At 34.0% G+C, this 5,442-nt stretch overlaps 1 long non-coding RNA gene across 1 annotated transcript; it reads left to right on the top strand.

Annotated features, from left to right (window-relative positions):
• The first annotated feature begins 702 nt into the window (after nt 1-702).
• Nucleotides 703-4,081, top strand: LOC122140079. The gene is made up of 2 exons (XR_006156800.1): nt 703-761; nt 3,593-4,081. It is a non-coding gene; the product is annotated as an uncharacterized LOC122140079 (long non-coding RNA).
• The last annotated feature ends 1,361 nt before the right edge of the window (nt 4,082-5,442 follow it).

Genomic DNA, 5,442 nt, shown 5'->3' with positions numbered 1-5,442 from the left:
TTTGGTCAGTATATTTCTTTTTTTTAAAGAAACTTTTAGAATACTTTTATTCAGCAAGGATTAAGGTGTTAAATGGATAAAAAGTGATACTGTTAGAATATTATCAATTTCTATTTTGAATAAATTCTGTTGTTTTTAACTTTTTATTTTATTTATGGAACACAGGTTCCAAAAAAATATTAAGCAGCACAACAGTTGATAATATTATCAACACTGATAATAACTCAGCTTATTAGAATGATGTTCTGAGTAATGATGCTGAAAATACAGTGCTGTGTCACAGAAATAAATTAATAAAAATGATATTTAAAAGTATAATAAGATAGGAATCCAATATTAGAAATTGCAATAATATTTCACAATATTACTAATACAACCTATATTAGAACAACAAAATACAACAAAAAACATCACAAATCTTAACAATAAAAAAACATTACAAATCTAAACGATATATACCCGTTTATATGTATGTATACAATATATTTCACCTATATCATCAAGCATCTTTAAAACCTAAAAACGTAAATTCTCTTTTCTTAAGATTTTTTGTATGTTCTGTACATTATTCTTTCTCTTTTCTGCATTTCACCTCTGCTGTAGTTTATTTCTAATAAATCTGACATTCTATACTAAGAACTTCTCCAGGCACTATGACATTGTTTATTTTCCTATATTCTTCCATGCTGATGACCGTGCAGCAGAGTTGGAGTGGACCTCTTGTTGAAGAACTTCTCCAGGCACTATGAACCATCTGACTAGTAAGAAAAACCCCCAAACATTCAGAAGTTTATCAGATATTAAAAATATATGTCAAATAAATATCAAATATTTTTTGAGTCCTGTATGTCTTACAAGGCCATCCTGTTTAACACTGCACTGCGGACACTACAACCAGAGAGGTACAACATAATTCAAAATGAGACACAGATGATAATAAAAAAAGGGCTTTGAAATGAAAATTAATCCTGGTAAGACAGAACCGAGTACTGTGACTGCGCCTCACTTCAAAGTGAAACAGTCTGTAAAGGTCATCTGCCATGCCAGATCGATGGTGAAGGTGGGAATTATAAGTAAGATTTTCTAAACTTTAAATGTAGTAAAGTGTTTCTTCAAGTAGACTTTGTTGCTTGTGGAAACCTCACACAAGCCTGAAAGGTGCTTTAAACTTAAATCTTATTTTCACTCTTGAAAACTGTTCACCAAAGACTAAATTTCAGTCCAGCAGAATTTTCTGCACACTTCACCACCAAGATCAAAATGAGCATTGTGAATGTAAAAGCTTCACATTACATTTATAACCACCATTGTTTATATTTGAATTTTATTATGCCAGGAAAGTGGACAATACCGGATTTTTTGACCAAACATATTTAGGGTTCAGATCGTGCTATACGTGCTATACACATTTTTTTTAAAAATGGCATTTATCAGTTTTTGCAAATGAACTTTTCACACTTGCCATACTCCAACAGGGTGAACGCACTGACCAAACAAAACAAAATTGGTGGCAGTGTGAAATGACCATAATGCTGTATGTTAGGTGTGAGATTCATTAAACCCGGTTTGCTATAATACATCTATTCAGAAGTGCACCAGTGTGAACCATAATTTCCCCCACATTTGCTGTGTATCCATAAAGTCATATCTATTGCCGCGTTTCCACCGAAATTACCCGGAACAATTGTACCAGGAACTTTTTTGCCCAGGAACTATTTTTCCCCAACAGACCTGTTGCTTTCAGCGTTTCCACCGCGGTCTAAAGTACCGTGAAGATTAGGCAAATAGTCTGGTGACGTAAGCCTGCGCGTGTTTCTCAATACAGAGTACGCATATTTCGGACTTGCATCCTCGGTAGTTCGGACTTTGCAAGTTCGACTCGGGAGTGTGATCTCCCGCGGACAAAACAACGCAAGTCTGGTAATTCTGCAAACAACAGCGTACTTAACATCAGTCAGCTCGCCTTGGCTACTGCAATTTTCCTCACTGTATATTTACAATAAGACGAAAAGGGCTATGATATCAAATACCACTGCCTCCTTTTGTTTTCATTTAAACATAATAATAATAGCCGCAGAAATGTACTTCGTTCAGGGAAATGTGTATATATACAGCCTACAATACAATGAAATGAAATATTATATCAATTTCCTTTTTATTTTCATTTTAAAGGGTTAGTTCATCTAAAAATGTAAATTATGTCATTAATGACTCGTTCCATGTTGTTCCAAACCCATAAGACCTCAGTTCATCTTCGGAACACAGTTTAAGAGATTTTAGATTTAGTCCGAGAGCTTTCTGACCCTCCATTGAGAATGTATGTACGGTATACTCTCCATGTCCAGAAAGGTAATAAAAACATCTTCAAAGTAGTCCATGTGACATCAGAGGGTCAGTTAGAATTTGTTGAAGCATCGAAAATACATTTTGGTCCAAAAATAATAAAAATTATGACTTTATTCAGCATTGTCTTCTCTTCCAGGTCTGTTGTGAACGCGACTGCTGTGACTGTTGAAGTATGATGCTGCTGACGTGTTTTCTGGTGCACCCAATAACAAAGATAACACGTCAGCAGCGTCGTACGTCAATAGTCACAGCAGTCAGTCGCACTCACAACAGACCGGGAAGAGAAGACAATGCTGAATAAAGTTGTAATTTTTGTTGTTTTTGGAGCAAAATGTATTTTCAATGCTTCAATAAATTCTAACGGAGCCTCTGATGTCACATGGACTACTTTGAAGATGTTTTTATTACCTTTCTGGACATGGAGGGTATACCGTACATACATTTTCAATGGAGGGTCAGAAAGCTATCAGACTAAGGCTACGTCCACACGAAGCTGGAGCTTATCCCAATCCGATCCTTTTTTTTTTTCTTGTCTCAAGAAATATCCGCGTCCACACGAAACCATAAAACGATGTAGTATACATGCCAGACCAGCATGTGGCGCTGTAATTCTTCCACAGAGATACACTAAAAATGGAGAAGACATGGACTATGCGCATAAACCTTGAGCTTGGCACACAAACTAACATGGAACAATACATTTATTAATCTGTGTTAATGTTAGTTAATAAAAAGACAATCATTCAGTGTGTGTTCATGTTTTTGTTGCTGTAACATGACGTAGAGGTGTCTGACTAGGGGGGAGACGTGGGCTGATGACGTCATCGTTTCAGAAAATATACAGATTCGCCGTCCAGACGAAAACGCAAAGACGGTGTTTTCAGATTTATCTACCTGGAACTTTATTTAGATCCTGGTTCCTGCGGTGGAAACACAACGAGTACCAGCCCAAAGTCCCTAGTTCCTGGGTAAAGTTCCAGCGGTGGAAACGCGGCTAATGTCCTAGTCTTCTTTCAGTGGTTAAGATCCAATATTTTTTTTATGGCGGACACAAGTTTCGGAGGCATTGTGTAAATGTGATTGACACAACATGAGGTCGTATTTATTTTTTAATGTGTGAAAATAACTGACTATAGTGTGCAGTGACCTTAAAAGGTTAAGGGTACAAACACTTGACCAGAATCATGTCAAGTAACAACTGACTAATCCAAATGTTTTTTATCTTCTTTCTTGTTTTGTTTTGCAGATGCTGTCATGAAACGCCATGAAAAGGCAACTGCTGGACACCTGGGACAGGCCATCAATTCCAAGTTGGCGTCAATTCCCTGTTAGAGTTTAGAGTCGTCTAATAGAGATGTTGAAGGAAGAACATCCAAACCCTGCCCCTGCTTCCTTCAAGATTTTTTATGGATTTATATAATGGTGTTTTTTCGTAAAGTAAAGACAGTGGCAAAATTAGCATGACACTACTGGTTTGGATGTTCTTCTTTCACCCTCTCTATTAGACAACTCATTGTTTTTTTTTTTTGTTTTGTTTTTTTTAACACAGACTTTATTTCATTAATTTTAAAAAAAAAACTTCTCTTCAAGAATTACTTTTCAGGTTTTAGCATCATCCTTTAGTATTCATAATAGCAATTTCAGTAAAGTTGCTGGTTTGATTTATGTTTTAATTGTGCAGTTTATGTGCACTCTGTTCTTTTATCAATGTCAATAAAATTCTTATTTTTCTATAGTAGGTGTTATGTCATCTGAATATACTGCTCATTTTTGCAAGTGAATTTATACTGTCACAGTTTTTAAGTTGCATTGTCTGGGGATTTTTACATTTTTCAGTCTCCAATTTCTGTTCAGTATTTGAATGTTTTAAAATATATATATATATATATATATATATATATATATATATATATATATATATATATATATATATATATATATGTATGTGTGTATGTACTGGAATGTAATATGTTAACAAATATTAGAAATTAATACATATATTGCAAATTAATATATTTACATAGTCTGATATCTAAATGTATTTACATATATGGGAAATAAATATATGTAAATATTTACAATATAAAATATATTTACACATATATATATATATAAATGTAATATATTTACATGTACTGAAATGTAATATGTTAACAAATATTAGAAATTAATACATAGACATATATTCCAAATGAATATATTTACATAGTCTGATATCTAAATGTATTTACATATATGGGAAATAAATATATGTAAATATTTCCAATAAAAATATATTTACATATGTTTAATATATGTGGAAAATATTAAAAAGCGGCCAAAATCGAATATTTACATATATTTTTGTAATATATTTTAAAATATATTTACATATATTTTATAAAACATATTTTCTTCTATTTAAATTTAAGATATTTCAATATATAAAAATGTATTTATTTTAAATATATTTCGATCTATGTGACTTCTGTATGGGACCTCAGCAGTCAGGCCCGCCCAGGGGCGCGGGAAGATGTTTTAGGTTGGGGGTGCTGTACGCGTGGGGCGGGGGGGGGGGGGGGGGGGTCGATTTGGTTAGTCAAACTTTTAAATACATTTTAGCATTTCTGTAGTAAACGTACAAAGTCACAATCCATGTACCATTTAAAGCGGTTTTACTATGATTAGCGCAGCAGCAAGCGCGTGAGGTTGTCATGTCAACCAGATACATTGCGCAAATTACTTGTAAAGGCCGCGCTGTCTATTTATGCTTCACTAGCAATAAAACGGGTTGAATAGAATGCACCATAAACATGTTCGCCAACAGAATCGCAAAGTAGATTTTAAGCAAATCAGCAGTGAATTACCCACTGCTTTAAAACAGATATCTGTTGGACATTATTCCAGTTAAACGCACAGGCATACAAACATTTAGTAACGTTAAATCTTACTGAAAATGGCCGATTAAGCAGTTTATATTCTGAAATATATTTCTAGGTTGTGTTCTGTGTGCATCAAATTACATTTGGATGTAAATGGTCCTTTTCCTGACATAAATGTTCAACACTAGCTAGAGGAATTGAAATCAACTTTTGCAGATGCAGACCCTGAGTGTAT

This window comes from Cyprinus carpio, chromosome B16 (genome assembly GCF_018340385.1).
Source record: "Cyprinus carpio isolate SPL01 chromosome B16, ASM1834038v1, whole genome shotgun sequence".
In the NCBI taxonomy this organism is placed as follows: Eukaryota; Metazoa; Chordata; class Actinopteri; order Cypriniformes; family Cyprinidae; genus Cyprinus; species Cyprinus carpio.
The sequence above is the reverse complement of the archived record's forward strand: the minus strand, read 5'-3'. Positions and strand labels throughout refer to the sequence as shown.